The sequence below is a fragment of the Manis javanica genome, chromosome X (genome assembly GCF_040802235.1).
Source record: "Manis javanica isolate MJ-LG chromosome X, MJ_LKY, whole genome shotgun sequence".
Lineage (NCBI taxonomy): Eukaryota > Metazoa > Chordata > Mammalia > Pholidota > Manidae > Manis > Manis javanica.
Genome location: NC_133174.1, coordinates 45355319 through 45372436, shown reverse-complemented (window position 1 = coordinate 45372436; position 17118 = coordinate 45355319). Strand labels below are relative to the sequence as shown.

The window sequence follows — 17118 nt, the reverse complement described above, 5'->3', positions numbered from 1 at the left end:
CTTAAAATTCAGGATTTTGTCCTGACCAGTTCCTAAACATGATGAATGTTTTGTAGTGAAGTTACAGAACATGTGTTCTATAAAAATAATTTCGTCCCTCTTGCATACAAGCCTTCCACACAAAAGGTTTGGAAGAAAGTAGGGAGGAATTAATGAAATGTGAAGTTTTGATTTCAGGATTGAATATGCTGATTTTGTAACAGTGGAGAAAACACAAACCTGGCCTTGGGGAGAGTCGGAGGGCAAGAGTGAGGACGTTAATGACCTCTGTGTGTCCAGATTGTTCTTGAAAACTTTGTATTTTTCCTAAAGAAATACTCCCACGCAGCCTTTCCAAGCTGCTGTGAGCACTTTGAATTCAACTGACAGCTGAGCCGACAGTCACACCTGCCAGAGCTCTGGCTGTGGAACGGCAGGTGGGGCCACAGCTCCTAGACTTGGCAGGCAGAGCACCTCCACATGTCGCCCACCCTCGGAAAGAGGGTGAGCTGGTGTCGTGGGCAGATAAAACTGTTTGGAACTGACTGCCTCCAGGCAGTCCCTCCGAAACCATGGGCTCATATGGGTATTGGAACTGGACAGAGAGTGCTGGACCTGGACAGGAAGGTTCCATGGTGGGAGGCCAGCCTGGGCCCTGGTAAGCTATACTGCCTGCCTGGTGCATGTCCTGCTCCAGGCACCCTAACGTGTATAAACTCTGTTTCAGCAGTACCACGTGTGCCCCCTGGGAGTGCACTTCCTGGGTTTGTGCTCAGACTATGCAGACACCACCTCACCAGGAAGGCTTTCGAGTCAGCTTCTGCTTCCCAACCCGAGTATGCCGTGCCTGAATCTGTACCTCAGGGCAACCAAAAAGGGCTCATACAAAAAATTAAGCAGTAAGGTACCTGGCTTTCTAAGGTAGACCTGCATGGTTAATGAGTAGCTTATGGTATAATGTTAAAGAAACAAAAGAACAAATACAATATTATAAAGACATTGCCTCCCCCTCCTCCAATCTCGTAACCTAAAACAACACATAGGAAAAAAGCCTGGAAGGGAATATATCATGTATTAAGTTGCTTTTCATAAGTGTGAAGGTCTAGATAATTTTCAAATGATATTTTATTTACAGCTTTATTTGCTGTGTCTTATTAGACCACCAGATATCCATTATAATTTTTTTAATAGTTTTGTTGAAGACTCAGTCTCTATCCTGACAATTCAGGATAGAAAATTTTGACATTTGTGCCAGGTGCAAAACCAAGCAGTGCATTTGAAGCAGAAGGAAGATGTGCGGTGCAGTAGACAGGAGCAGTGGGAGAGCAGAGAGGTCCAGATGGGGAGGGTTGGCGGTATCTGCAAGCACTGTGAAAAATGCCACAGGCGATGCAGCCAAAGCAAAAGCCAGTAACACTCGCATGTCCCTAAGGAGTGACTCATGCTATTGAGGTGCGCAGCTGCGTGAAGACCCTTAGACCTTTGCTCCCTTTGGTCCCCTCGCACAGCGGGGCAACGTGTGGTTCAGAGAGCACAGCACTGCTCTGCTCTGCGTGCCGCGCCGCCTGTGAGAGTCGTGGCCTCCCCTGCGGCACCACTCCTTTTGCTGGCCACCTAGAGCACTTTTCTTGAAGACTGAAAGCCTACAGACCCGGAAGGGAAAAGAAAGGAAACACATGGTACAGTTGTTAGATTCAATCCTCCCCCAGTAAATGCACACGTGGAAAGTGAGATGCATGTTCAGGAGTCGTAGGGGCAAGCACGGGCCTCATCGGGAATTAGCAGGGTAGGATTGGGTGGCTCAGAAGAAACGCAGAATGCAATGGTGAGAAAACATTATCAGCTGCAAGTCTGTTTCCTGGCCTTGCTTTTGTAAGAGAATACAGTGGGGGGAGGGCCCTTTGACCGCTACCTCCCCATTCCCCCTCTTCCCAGTCCCTGGCAACCAACAGCCCACACTCTGCTTCTGTAAGTTTGACTAGTTTTGAGTCGGCTTGTAAGGGTTATACCCACTCCATTATTGTGGGGGGAGGGCCTGAGATCTGGGAGGGAATCACTGCACTTGGTTATGAGCCTTATGAGAACCTGACATCAGTAGTAACCAGGGTGCGCCGTGCACCAAGGTGCACCAAGTTCTGAGCCCTGCTCAGAGTAGCGCTGTGGCACCTTAGATCTGGGTATGTGTGGTGGGAACTGTGTGTGTGTGTGTGTGTGTGTGTAACCAATGCAGGGAGAGAAACAGTATTAACAGTGACTCACCGAAGTCCAGCTGTGGTCTAGGCTCTGTGCTAGGTGCCGGGGGTACAGTAAGAAAGACACACCCCTCCCTGCCCTCATGGAGCTTCTGTCAAGTTATGCCACAGTAGTGAATCTAACGTCCATACAAAAAAATGTAAAAATTCCTGCTGTGATTGGTGGTACCAAAGAGGTACACTCCAGTGCTTCGGAGAAAATGACCTTAGCTGGCTCTTCAAGGAATCTTCCCTGAAGAGACATTGCGTGAGCCGAAATGTGCAGGATGAACAGAAGTTAACTAATCAGGAGCCTTCAGGAAAGGGGGACAATATAAGCAAGAAGCGCAGGCAGTTGGAGCCAAAGGAAGCCAATAAGAGACACTGGAAGAGGAAGCTCTGCTTTTCATATTGCTAGAGGTAGGCAGGGGCTCGAGCAGGCTCTGAAGTCCTTGTGGGGAAATGTGGTCCTTATCTAGAAAGTACCGGACAGCCTTGCAACTGTAAGAGAGACGGAGACAGACACCCTGAGTGGATATGATGGACCAGTTACAAGGCAGCCTTCACAATCAAAAGGAGAGAGGCATTGGCCTAGAGCAGATGTAGTGGACATAGAAAGATGTGGAAGCATAAACGGATATAAATTTTCCTTAAAAATTCCTTTTCCTTTTAAAAAAAGTCAGAGGTACTGAGATGTAATTTACATACAACAAAAGTCAACCTTTTAAAGTATGCAGTTTGTAGGCTCTTGACAGACGTATGCAGTTGTGTAACCATTTTCCAGAATGCCTTGTACATGAAACCCAAAACATGTAGCCTTTTGTGGCTGGCTTCTTTACTTTGACATACTGAGATGCACACATGCTGTTTCATGAATCAACAGTTTGTTTTTATTACTGTGCAGTGCTCCTTTGTATGGGTGTACCTGTTTGTTTTTCTTCCATCCATACACCAGTTGTTGAGTATTTGGGTGGTCTCTAGATTTGGCTACTATGAATTAAAGTGCTATGAATGTTTGAGTACAGACAGGTCTTTGTGTGGACACGTTTTCATTTCTCTTGGTTAGAATTTCCTAGGAGTAGAATTGGTGGGTTATATGGTAAACGTATGTTTAACATCAAAAGTAAGTGCCTGAGATTAGGATACCCACTCCAGCTTTCTTGTGGTTTCTGGTCTTATATCTTCTCCCCTACTTTTACTCTCAGTTTATTTGTGTTTTTGAGTCTGAACTGTGTCTCATGTAAACAACATATAGTTGGATCCTGTTTTTGTTTTTTTTTCATCCAGTCAGTGTCTGCCCTTTGATTGGACTGTTTATTCACATTTAACATTGTTATTGATATAGTTGGACTTACATGTGCAATTATACATTTTTTTCCCTATGTGTCTTATTTCTTGGTCTTTGGTACCTACTGCCTTTACTGCTTTCTTTTGCAGAAAGTGGGTATTTCCTGAAGTGGCATTTTAATTTCTTTAGTGCTTTTTCTCAATATATTTTTTGAGTTATTTCATCAGTAGCTGCTCTGGGGTTTACCATACACATCTTAATTTATCACGGTCAGCTTCAGATTTGTACTAATTCCAGTGAGATATAGAAACATTGCTCCTATGTAGCTCTATTCACACTTCTCTCTTTGTGCGGTATTGTTATATTACATCTATAAAGGGTACATCCCATTCATACAGTCTTATCATCATCAAAAAGTATATGTAATTCTGTGACTTTTAAGAAAAGCTAACGTTAGACAGGAGGATCTCAAGTATCTACTTACAGCTTCTGTTATATTAACCTTCTGTGTCACAATTTCTGATTCTTTTCATTTGTTCTGGTGGAAATGCTTTACCATCCAGACTCATCTCCTTACCTATTATATATAGCTTTGTGCCCAACCACCACCTCTGTATTGTGATGGGCAAATATATTACATTGTATGTGTGTCTTGCCAGTGGGTTTCAGCCCCTGGCAAGTTCACTATGGATTCAGTGTGACCAAAGAAATGACAGTAGAACGTTCTTGGAGTGAAAGGGTTATACCCAACTTTATTTCCACGGTGGCAGGTCAATCACTAAAATTTCGTTCACTCAGAGCGAGTCTGCATGCAGCAAGCTGGTCTCTGCCTCTGGGCCTCTCTGTCTGCACCTCTGGGCCTCTGTCCTCGGCACTGCCACCACTGCAGCCTCTGTTCTGCTCTCCTGCAGCCTTGCTGCCGTGCTACCGTGTCACGCAGAGCAATGGGTGGAGCTCTTTATATAGAGTTAATAGCAGTGTACTGCCCACACGGTGTGTAGTGAGCTAGCCAACCAGGGCCAGGTGAAAATCCTGGCCACAGGAACTTAAATTTTATCCACAATATGTTACTGGTCAAATAAAAATTTACACAATATTGTTTTACACAGTTGCTTTTTAAATTAGTTATGAGAAGAAAGGAGTAAAGAATGTGTATTTATAAAGTCTTTTATACTCACATAATTACCTTTACCTGTGCTCTTTGTTGTTTCACGTGGATTTGAATTAACCATCTGGGGTAACTTGCAGCCTGAAGAACTTGCTTTAGTTTTCTTGTAAGCCAGTTGTGCTAGAAACAAATTCTCTTAGTTTGTGTTTGTCTGGGAATGTCTTTATTTTGCTTTCATTTATTTATATGTTCTTAAATCACTTTATTGAGATATGCTTGATATGTAAAAAGCTGTACACAGTTAATGTATACAACTCAACGAATTTGGGAATCAGTACACCCATCCTTGAAACCATCACCACCATCTAGGACACAGGCGTATCCATCACCTCCCGAACTTTCCCCCAACTCCCTTTTTATTGTTGTTGTTGTTGTTCTTCTTCTTCTTATTATTATTATTTTTAGCAGTAAAAACCTTGACATAAGATTTAGCTTTGTAGCAAATTTTAAGTACACAGTATTGTTAGCTATGGGCACTATATCCTGTACAGCAAGCTCCAGAACTTGTTGTGTAACTATGACTCTGTGCCCTTTGACCGTTACCTCCCCATTCCCCCTCTTCCCAGTCCCGGCAACCAACATCCCACACTCTGCTTCTATAAGTTTGACTAGTTTTGAGTCAGCTTGTAAGTGAAATCATGCAGTATTTGGCTTTCTGTGTCCGGCTTTTTTCACTTAACATAATGTTCTCTAGGTACAGAGGGCATGCTCTTACACATAGAAGGCCCTAAAGACTCCACCAAAAAACTGAGAGCGCTAAGAAACAAATTCAGTAACATTGCTTTCATTTTTTTACAGATAGTTTGCTGGATGTAGGATTCTTGGTTGCCAGTGTTTTCCTTTGAGCACCTTGAATATATTATCCCTATGCCTTCTGCCTCCACTGTTTCTGCTGAGAAGTCTGCTGCTGATCTGACTGGGTTTTTCTGTCATAAAATAGGAGGGTTTTTTTTCTTGTTGCTTTCAAGATTGTCTCCTTGCCTTTGCTTTTCAGCATTTTTACTCTGATGTGTCTGTCAGTCGGTCTCTTTTTGTTTATCGTACTTGTACTTCGTTGAGCTTCCATCGGGCAATATTTCTTGGCACATTATTCTCTGCTCCTTTCTCCCTTTCTGGTATTCTCAATCCATCTATGTTGGTAGCCTAAGCATGTCCTGTATTTCTCTGAGGCTCTGTTTATTTTCCTTAGCATTTTCCTCTCTGACTTCAGATCGCACAGTCATTATGAGTCTGTCTTCAAGATTGCTCAGTCTTTTTCTGGTAGTTCTTATCTACGTTGAGCCCTTCTAAGTGAATTTTTCACTTCAACTATTGTACTTTTCAACTCTAGAATTTCCATTCTGTTCTTTTGTATAGTTTCTACCTCTTTATTGTCATTCTCTATTTCATGTAATATTTTCAGTTCAGTAACTTCCTTTACCTCTTTGATGGCAGTTTCCTTTAGTTCTTTAAAGTTCTTTGTGTGGCAGTTTTGAGGTCTTTTTCTTGCAAATCTGACATCTGGTAGCAATCACAGGCAGTTTCTGCTGCCTGCTTTTTCCCCAGTGTACTCTAGGTAGATCATACGCTCCTGTTTCTTTCCATGTGTCATAACTTTTGTTGTTGCTGGAAACTAGACTATCTAAAATAGACCATGTGGCAACTCTGGATTCTGGTCCACCCCTACCTTCCTGATTTGTTACTGTTTTTTGCCTGTTTATTTGTTTAGTGTCTGGCCGGTTTATTTTAGTGAGCGTAGCCTCTCTCCCTACTCCCCCCTCCCCTGCTGTGTTAAGCTTTGGGTTTTCCCCCTCAGGGAGAGCTGTCTTGAGTATGCCTGTGGTCACCCTGGGATGACTGTGGTTTGGGCAGGGCTCTCTTTGACTTTCTCCTTCCCTGACCACACTCAGCTGTTCAGCTCCACTGACTGTGGGCTGATTACTCCCTAGTTTTCAGCAATGTCCTGGATAAATTGCTCCATAATTTAAACCAGTGAAATCCGTGCTCCTTTGAAGGGATAGCTGTTCAGGCCAGTGTTTGAGATTTGATCTGACCCTGGTGGGCTCCTTCCAGTAATCTCCCTCCCTGGCATCCCAGGTAATCCAGCCAGCCCACAGTTGAACTCCTGTTGATCCCGCGGTTCTTGTTCATGAAGCTGAAGAATGAGCTTCATAAACACCCAAGGTAGGAGAGCAAAGTACAGGCTTTCTTTTGAAATAAAGTGAGAGAATAGAGCTCCTGGCTCACGCCAGGAGGGCACAAGGGAGCCCGTTGTGGTGCGTTGTCTAGAGGGTTTTATAGGCAGTTGAGGAGTTTTTGAGAACATGAAGAAAACTTAGGGGTGTGGACTTGCATCACCTGCCCTGTCCTCAAGGTGGGCTGGGTCAAAGTCTGATTGTTAGGGCTGACAGTGGAGTCACGGGTTATGCTGATACCCTTGCAGAACACTCAAACATTCCAGGCCAAGTTGCTTCTGGCCTTTTGACCTTTAGTTGATCTCACTGAAGATGTCTATATTCTTAGGTATCTTTCCCGAGAGAAATAGTGTGACTTTGACTTTGCATAATGCTTAACAGAGTTTCAGTGGGGACTTCTTTGCCCATTGTTATATTGCTCTCACTGTAAATATTCCACCCTGCTTTTCCCGGAGGCCCTCACCCTACTCTGACTACACCCATGGTCCCTGTCTCATTCCCCCCTCTCCAGATGGAGACCGTAGCTGCTGCTAGGGAAAGGGGGCGATGACCGCTCTGGCTGCTTCATGCTGAGAAGGGGCGCATAAAGGGTGCAGTTAGGTCTCCATCAGTGGTCAGTTGAGAGGGCCTCGGAAGATTGGCGCCTCTATTCCAGGTTCCATTTCTATTACTTTTATTTGCAGTTTTATGGCTTCTAGGCAAGATAGAACAAATTGTGTTATTAGGTTAAGTAGCAATATCTGGAGTTGGATTTTCCATTCTGGAAGGACAAACTTGATGAGATTAAGAATGCATGGTTGAATATGAGAACTAGAAATAGTAAAACTTTAATTGAAATGATAGGAGAAAACTAAAACATCTGGAAAATCAGCCAGATATTTTGAAGAAACTAGAATTCTGGATCTAGTTTATGTCCCAATGACTAGTATTAGGATTTAGTATGGATAAGGCTGCATTATTGAAACAATACTTTTCTCTAAAATCACCCTCATTTTTATTAGAAGTAATCAGGTTAAGAAAATAATTAACACTTGGCTTTATTATTTGCATAAGTGCAGGAAGAAGAGCAATTGATTACATAGGCTCTTTTCAATATGCTTTGCTGGAACGTTTTGTAAGGAATTTCAGATTGAACTTTTAAAGGCCTCTTGAGGCCAGACAGCTAAGCCAGACTTGCCTTCAGGTTTTGCCTGCAGTACTTGTAGATTTGGGTGAATTCCTCCTCTCTTCTCCAGGTCCTCAAGACATCCTGAGGTTTCCGCACCTGCCAGGAAGTGACCTTCCTTACTCACCTGGTAAGGCTGCTGGGAACCCTGTAAGCAAGGTAACAGGTCAGTTCTTCCAGTCGGCTTTGTTGGCTTTATAAAGTCAATCTTAGTTCTTTAAAGCTGTCTGTTTATATCTGAGTTCATGCACATGTCTCTCAGGTGTGACATTTCAGTCAAAGCCTTGGTAGTATAACCTGTGGTATTTTTTTTTTTATTGTTCGTTTGATTTTTATACTTGATTTATATGTGAGTCCCACATTTCTCCCTTATTATTATTATTTTTTTTAATAAAATGCTGAGGTGGTAGGTAGATGCAAGATAAAGGTAGAAAACATAATTTAGTGCTGTAAGAGGGCAAATGTAGATGATCAGGTCTGTGCCTATAGACTAAGTATTAATCCAAGCTAGATAAGGGCAACAAAACATCCACGGATGCAGAAGATTTCTCTCAAAACGGGGGGGGCGGGGGGGGGGGGGGGGGGGGGTGGGTGTGAGGTTGTAAGCCTCACCTCTGTTGATCCCCAATTTCTCACCTGATGGCCCCCCTGCGACTGTACCTGTCTTAGGCATAACCTGTGGTTTTAATTGGTCCTCTTACAAGGAAAGCAGGTTCTTATTGAACTTATGCAAATAAACATGCTGCCATGAAATACAAAAATAGTCACTGAGAGTTTTTAAATTCTGGAGGGTTCAGGTAGAGAGAAAGATAAAGTATCAATTCTGCTTATAAAGATAGTCATTTAATAAACTGTTGTCAGCTTAAAAGAAAAAGCTTAAAGCACTTTATCAGCAACATTTGAAACAAAAAGCCACAAAATCGTCTTCCTTAGTTTACTTAATCTTGTGTAAACAACACCTGTTCTGCTAAAATCTAGTTCTTTACTAGTTTAGGAGTAATAAAACAGTGATTATAAATGACAAAAGACTTATAAATGACAATGGTTAAAGATCTGATGAGAGCTTACTGTAAGACAGTTGACATAAGGAAATTTGTATATTTCTGTAACACAAAACATGCAGTAACAAAGTTTAGCACCATTCCTTTTGACAGTGCTTTCTAGGTAATTAAGCAGGTAATTATATATCAGATAAATAAGCCAAATTAGCCAAATAACTTTTCCTCAATGAGAAAAAATTCTTCTGACATGTTCCAGGGGCCCTCTGGAAAATATCAGTTAACTAGAGGTAAAAGCACCTTTTTGCATTTTTTTTTTTTGGCACCTGCTTAAATAGGATTATAGGTTGCCATGAAGCAATACTTACCCATTTAACCAGAATGACAACAAAGTACCTCAAAGGCAAATAAAGAAGGTTACACAGTTGTTAGCAAAGTTTAGCTTTTAGTCCTTTTAATATTAAGATCTCATTTTCTTAAATACTCAGACAACTTATTGAGACTTTAAGCATGAGAAATTGCTTTGATAAAACAATTAGAGAACCCTTTGCAATCTTTCAACATTAAGAGCAGACTAACAGTTAAGAAAACTTTGTCTTTTTAACTGAAAACAAAATTCTAATTTTGCTGTGTACTTGATATCGAGACTTTTGCTTTAATTTTATATAGCATGACCATTTCTTCCACAAACTTTCTACAACTTCCTTTTTACATTTAGATTTGTCTCTCTAAATAAACAGCTGTACTTTAGAACAAAGTTACTTTCTTTTATCAAAAGACACATTCTTTAGCATGCAGAAATGTTTTCCTTATTACTTTAAGTAGTTTTAATTAGAACTTAAAACCATTAGGTACCTTAATTTTTAGTGAACACTGAGAAGCAGGCTATTGTAAACTGTTACTCTAGCATTCTTTAGGTTGACAAATTTGTGAACATTTTATAATTTCTGTAACCATGAGCTTTACAGCACAATCTCTCACTAAGCACAAAGTATATCTTCTTAACTTAGCAAAACTTTAAGGTTTTAGGTTACCACAAAGATTCGCAGGCTGTAGGTAGGTATACACACTGTAACACACAATTATTAAGGTGTTCACTTACCACACTTACTTAGTTCACTCATTCCTAACAACTATGCCAGATTACTTACAAAACCTTTACTGAATATTTGACAAAGTCAAGCCTCTAAGCATTTTATGCTTGAAAGACTTAGCAGATAACATCAACTTAAATGACTTTAGGTAAACTTAGGCAGCTGATAACCATAAGGACATGTCCGTTTCAGTTCAACTTAAATTAGCATTAATGCTTAATATTTTCTATTAGAATTTTCTGGAAATTTTAGAATGCCCAATTTTCACAAGCGCTTGTCTTTAAATCAATTTTATTAATACCATCCGGAGGTAGAAAAATCTTTCATTTACACGCTTAGACACACAAACATACAGATTGAGACATAATGACTACAGTTAGCAACACTTTTCATAAAAGAACATATATACAGACAGATAAGCTGATACAGAGATTTGAATTACTGATATCCAATTGCCTTTCCTTTTAGCTTATTTGACTAAGAGTATCTCAGTTTTCAAGAATGCACTCTACAGGCGAGCAGTTTATATAACTGGGTTAAGGTTTAGATGGCCCAAACAGGGCCAGTGAAGGCTCTGAACTGATAGGGACTGTGTGTGTCTAGGGTGCTGGAAATGAAATGCAAGTACAATTCTAGCACCAGTCATTTAAAGCCAGGCTGTATTGCAGAAGATAAATTTCTTCTGTTTCAGGGAGTCTAGTTTAAAAAACCTCCCAATTTTTTAAGATAATGAACCCAATAAGTAGAATAGACTCCCACCAAAATAATTTAGAGAACTAGTTCCATACTGTAGTAGTTCACGGGACTTTTGACTACTTTCCTTCCTTGCATTAAAATAAATTTAGCTGCATAACCTTATTATATTGTATACTTCTCTCAGGGACCAAGCCTCTCCATCACAGAGTTTGTAGTGAGGCCAGGCTTGTGTGCAGAAGGTAAAGCACTTTTTTAGGGTCTGGGGATCAAATTTGCTCCCAGTTCTTTAGAATGTAAGCTAGAGGCGTGTCTGGCTTTCAACTTGAAGAGGAAGCTCCCACCTGGAAGAGAGAAAGATGTGCGACACCTGGTTGGCCTTTCTCTGTGAGGGCGTCCCCTCGCCTTGGAGCCTGGGTGACAGTGGTCAATCACCTCCTCTGCCAGGCCTACTGGATTTAACCACTCCTTACCAGTGAGGCCTGTATCTTGCCTTGATTCCCCTCTTGCCTTCCCACTAAACAAGAGTTGCTTCAGAGCCCTGGATCTAGTGGGAACCTCACCAGTATGCTCTTACTTTACGCCTTTGGGAGTCCTGATCCAGACCCTAGTTTCTCTGCACAGGCTTTATTTATAGCACAGTACACTTGGGCTGCGGATAAGGAAATGCCTAGCCCCAGGAAGACTGCCTCCAAGGAAGAGAGATCAATAGAATAGAGCCATGGCTAGAATTTTAATGGGGCCATTTACATGTACAGTTATGAGGGGGGTTGTCTATCCTCAAACACCAGTTTATGCCACTGCCTGGGATTTAGCCAGTCACCCACTATAACAAATCTGATCTGTGAAACAAGAAGTCGGGGTGTTATCTGCGACTATCGCATAGGCAGCATCCTAGCCAGAGGTTCACTCAGCGCCATGGGATCAGTCGGCTGGAGCTGAGATCCAGGACCACTGTCTACTAGTCCAGTCAGCCCTTGGAGTCCCGAGATTAGGGGAGGAAAGTAGGAAATCGGCTCGGCCACTCCGCGACATTCCCATCCATCCAGAGGCTGGGGATCAAGGAGCGGCAGACACCGGGAAACCTTTCACCCGAGACTTAAGACTGGTAGCCGACGCTAATTGTCTTTTTAAGTGGCTAATCAGTGTTATGGGTCTCAAATCGGGCACGCTGGAGCAGGAGTAAGGAAACAGGTCCTCACAGAAAAGTAGATTATAAAAAGGAGGCCTTTATTTTAGCCGGCCGGCATCTGCCAAGGAGCAAGCTCTCCAAGTGCAGCCCCAAGCCCCTGTTACAACATCCTTTTAAGCATTTTTACCGCATCCTGCTTAGTTTTTGCAACTTTTCCACCTTTGCCTAAATTCAGCAAGCTATATTCTTTGTTTAATGCTCGGGGGGCTTAAGCATCCTGTTATGCCCACCTGCTGCAGGAAATGTGTGAAACTGTTGGTCTCTAACAAAGCAATGTACAGAAGCAAAAATAGCGTGGAGTTAGTTGAACATCCTGTTTCTCATGGGATTTATATCTTTTCCTTTAGTTTCTCAGAAGTTGGTACGTGACTAGGGTCTGGGGCTAACTTTACAGAGAGCTTTGTGTCCTATTTTATGTCTGAAACTGCTTCAGCCCCTCACACCAGTGCCCAGACACATTTTAATGAGATAAAAAGTACAGCATTTAGTTAGAAATGAGAGTGCAGCGTGGATCTCCTACCTTGTGGTAGTGAACATTGGGTTCCATGAACTTGATGAAGTTAGAAGGGAGTTAGGAACGCTCCCTGCTTCACTGAGAGGCCAGGGCAGCCTGAAGAAGCAGGCTGGGAGTCAGAGACAGAGAGAGAGACACTCCTCATGGATACCCAGTTGGGCTGTCGGCGTCTGATTCCAGACACGCGGACCTTTGAGAAGCCGCTGAAGTGTAGCCTCAGCCTAGACTCTCGCAGTTGCCCACAGCCTTCCTCAATCCCTCACATCCGAGGAGATGCCTCTGAAAGGGAATCCTGGCCTCCACTCAGCTGACTTTCCCGGCTCCCAAGGGAAATGGGGGATCCACTGAGGGAGACGCAGGGGAACCTGTCGCTTGAGACTTTTGAGATCGGCAGCCGGGCTAGTCCCGTTTAAGTGGCTGACAAGCGCCCAATGTTGTGTGCCATAGACAGCTTCCTTCTATAAGGACAGTGAGAGAAAAGGCAGGCTCGGATGCTCATACCTCTGAAGTTATCCCGGACGAGCCCCCAAAGATGATGCCGGGGTTCTTGTTCATGTAGCCGAAGAATGAGCTTCACAAACACTCAAGGTAGGAGAGCAAGGTGCAGGCTTTTATTTAGAAATAAAGTGAGAGACTAGAGCCCCTGGCTCATGCCAGGAGGGGACAAGAGAGCCCGTAGTGGTGCGTTGTCTAGGGGGTTTTATAGGCAGTTGAGGATTTTTCGAGAACATGAAAAAAACTTAGGGGTGTGGACTTGCATCACCTGCCCTGTCCTCAAGGTGGGCTGGGTCAAAGTCTGATTGTTAGAGCTGACAGTGGAGTCACGGGTTATGCTGATACCCTTGCAGAACACTCAAACATTCCAGGCCAAGTTGCTTCTGGCCTTTTGACCTTTAGTTGATCTCACTGAAGATGTCTATATTCTTAGGTATCTTTCCCGAGAGAATTAGTGTGACTTTCACTTTGCATAATGCTTAACAGAGTTTCAATGGGGACTTCTTTGCCCATTCTTATATTGCTCTGACTGTAAATATTCTGCTCTGCTTTTCCCTGGAGGCGCTCACCCTACTCTGACTACACCCATGGTCCCTGTCTCACTTTGTCCAATGATTCCACCAGTCTCCCACCAGTTGCCTTTTACTGCAGCCTCTGCTCTCTTGAAAGTGCCCCTAGGCATGACCTTCTCCACACTCCATTGCGAATGCAGTCGTTTCCTTTGAGAAGAAGTTCCCCAGCTATCTGCTTCAAAACATCAGAGCCATACAGTTCTGTAGCTGTGGAGTGGGGACAGTGATGGTGTACTTCTTTCCCAGTTTTTTGTATTGTACTGTGTGATGCTGTACTTCTAAATTTCCATTTTTAATTGTTCGTAGCTGCTATATAGAAATTACGGAGACTTTAGCATACTGATCTTGTTACTTCGCTAAACTCACTTCTTAATTCAAGTAGCTTTTCTCTAGGTTCTTTTTATAGGGTCCTCTTATAGATTCAGGTGTTGTCTATGAATAATAACTGTCTTACTTAGTTCTTGCTTCCTGCCTTTTTTATTGCCTAGAGCAGCCAGTAAAATATTGAGCAGAAATGGCAGAAGTGAGACAGGGACTGTGGGTGTAGTCAGAGTAGGGTAAGGGCCTCCAGAAAAAGACCCCTACCAAAACTCCATATTAAACAATTAAACAAAGACAGTCACTTTAATTTTCTAAAATAAAATATCAAACTAAGAATATAAGCATTCTTCAGTGAAGATTGGTTAAAACTAAAAAGCCAGGAATAACCTGGCCGGGAATGTTTGAACATCCCCCAGATAAGAAAATAACCTCAGCATAGCCCATGTCTTGTTTGTGTCAATTAAATGAGGCTATTGTAAAATTTACTTTAGCCTGCCAAGAGGCCCAGTTTATCTTTAACTTTACCCAGATGCTGCTTTTCCTCCTCCAGCCCTGATCAAGTCAGTAACTCAGCTCACCTTGAAAGCAAAACAAGCAGCCTTGACTGATAATGCTCCCAAACCAAGAAACTGCTATTCTGAGAAAGGACCAAAACAGTAGATTTCTTATGTTAACTCCACAAAATAGTCTGGAAAACTGATAAGAAACTTAGTGTCTCTAAAAATGAACACTTAGAGACCATCTGGTGGATCCACCTCCCTAACTTACTCTCTCAACTGCCTATAAATCCCCTAGACAAAGCACCACCACGGACTCTCTTGTCCCCTCCTGGCATAAGCCGGGAGCTCTGTTCTTTCACTTTATCTCTAAATAAAAGCCTGTGTACCTTGCTCTCCTACCATGAGTGTTTGTGTAGCTCATTCTTCGGCTTCGTGAACAAGAACTCCGGGATCAGAAGTACACATCCTTGTCCGAAGTCACTTAAATGGTGGTTGCATGTAACATTGTGAGTGAGCTCCTTCACGGCGCCAGTACTCGGGGCTGTTTGTGTGTCTGTGTCTGAGGTCGGATGCTCTGTGATCATGTGGCTTCTGTGTCCAGAGTATCAGGTCCATGAGCTGTTGGGTTTCCATATTGCAGGTCATGAAGTTGCTAAAATGCATGTGGGCCTGTATTTCAGAATTTGTCATATCTGAGCTGATTTTGAGACTCATTTATTGAATCTGTAGGAGTCTGAGTTCCGTGGATTGTTTGGTGTTTTATTTCCAATGGCATGAGGTCTCCTCACTGCTCTTTCCTGGGTCTGTATTTGGGTTTAGTGTGTCACTGGGATGTTTGGGTTTTGTGGCCCATACTGTGAGATTTCTGAGGAACTTGGGAGTCCAGGGTATGATGCTTCAGTGCTGGGGGAAGATCGGGGTCCTGGAGCAAGGTCTGCTCTGTCTTCAGTCCTTTGTTCCTGGGATTGAGTCCTCTGAGCCATTAGGGCATTCCTAACTCCATGGACAGACTTTGTTACATACCGGAGTTCAGACATGAGGTGTTTGTGACCTCTTCCCCATGTTTCAGTCTGATAACTGCGCAGAAAGACAGTGAGAGGCTGTTGATCTGAGTTGACTGTCTCTGAACTCCCCCACTCCTGCTCCCAACAGTCCAGCTTCCTTGTCTAGACCACTGTGTAGGCGGCTTCCTTCAGACCTTCCCCTGAGGTCAGATTCTCGCCACTGTTTTGAAGGTCACAGGGTCTTCCTCAGCCCCATTGTGGGGAGGAGTTAATGATGTGTCTCTGAAGAAAAACACAAAGCAGGGACCCCCGTCTCAGAGTTTGGCAGAACCTGCCCATCTTGTGCCCCCATGTTGGCATTTGTCACCTCTCAGGCCTCCCTGACACCCATAAAAAAAAAAACCTGGGCATATCCATTTGCCTTGTTGCCGACTGCACATTTCAAAGCCTGGGTCGCCAGTGCCGTGGTTGGCTGGCAGGAGATGCTAGCTTTGGGGATGATCTTCCCGCACCTTAACTTTTCCGTGATGAGATCGTGCAGACTGTACCTCAGCCTCTTCCTCCCATCACATGCACCTCCTGAAAGCAGAATTCAGGGCTTGGGGAGCTGGGGTAGGGGGTGGGTCCAGACAGATGCCACCTCTGGCCGGGCAGAGAGTGTGGGCCTGAGACTGTGTCACTTGGTACACTGGAGTCAGGTGCACCTGTCGCCTAATGTGAAGGTGTGTTGGGTTGAAGAAAGAGTCCAGACACTCCAGAATTTTATCTCCATTTCTAAAACACCCATGGTTTAATCCTGTTACTTCATGAGAAAATGCGCAATGCGTTCTGTACTAGAGGGAGAAAAATCTTTGTTCGTTTTCTGAAAACGTACGACCTGGTTAGAAGACACACAGGTTTGTAACTTTCCTTTATAGTCCACAAATTACACACACACAGGAGGGATCACCTATCGAGGTGGAGGTGAATTTCTCTTTAACCTACTGGGACAAGTGTTTCTGGCCCATTTCAACAGAGCAGGAGCCCTGCCCTCCTTACTGAGGGCCATTTTCTAATATAACCTCTGCCTGATGTAAAGCCACCCCTCTCTGCATCTTCATGTGTCCCCAAAGCTGTAAAGTACCAATTGCTCCACAGCAAGGCCGTCAGATGAGAGCACCACCGTATACCTAGCACGGGGGGAAACTTCTCTGTCATTGTCGAGTCCACTTTTCCAAACGCCTTTCTGCCTCAGCCCTGCTCATGGTGAGGACCCAGTGCTCAGGTCCCTGTTGGTGTGATGAGCAAAGCAGCGGGATGGAGGCGGGGGGGGGGTCACAGTCCCAGGGGAAAATGTCAGGGCTAGTTGAACCTTTGCTAACATTTTCTTGGAATGCCGAAAGGGAGGGTCTCAAAAGCTGAAGTTACAAATCATTTGCTTGCTGTTTCTCTAAAACCTTTTGAAGGAATGCGTAGCCTCTTCTTTGTAAAAGGGATCGAGACCATCCCACACTTGGGTGTCTGATGGTAGGACATGGAATACACTGGGACCAAGTCATCTGTACCTTTGCCGGGGGTGGGCAAGCTTCCCCCTGTTTTTGAAACAGAAAGAAAAGTTTGGCAAGTGACAACAAGAAAGGAGGACAAAGAAGTACTACACACACACTGAGAGTGAAGCAGCATTTCCCGTTGGTGCAAGTGAGTCATTCGCGAATTTTTAACTGTCAGGGTTTCATAAACCATGACAATTT

General features: G+C 43.5%; 1 protein-coding gene across 24 annotated transcripts in view; it reads left to right on the top strand.

Moving 5' to 3' along the window:
* The window catches only part of FAM156A (family with sequence similarity 156 member A), a 54192-nt gene that overhangs the window by 20058 nt on the left and 17016 nt on the right, over positions 1-17118 (top strand). For 3 of the 24 annotated variants that reach the window (XM_073228172.1, XM_073228179.1, XM_073228190.1), the window contains one exon: positions 8076-8171. The exons of 15 other annotated variants lie outside the window; for them this stretch is intronic. The gene's annotated coding sequence lies outside the window, so the exon portion shown is untranslated. Of the gene's footprint in view, positions 1-3698; positions 7454-7501; positions 8172-16723; positions 17066-17118 lie in introns of those variants that run through there. 6 more of the 24 variants (XM_073228193.1, XM_073228180.1, XM_073228174.1 and 3 more) reach the window with 5 other exon arrangements.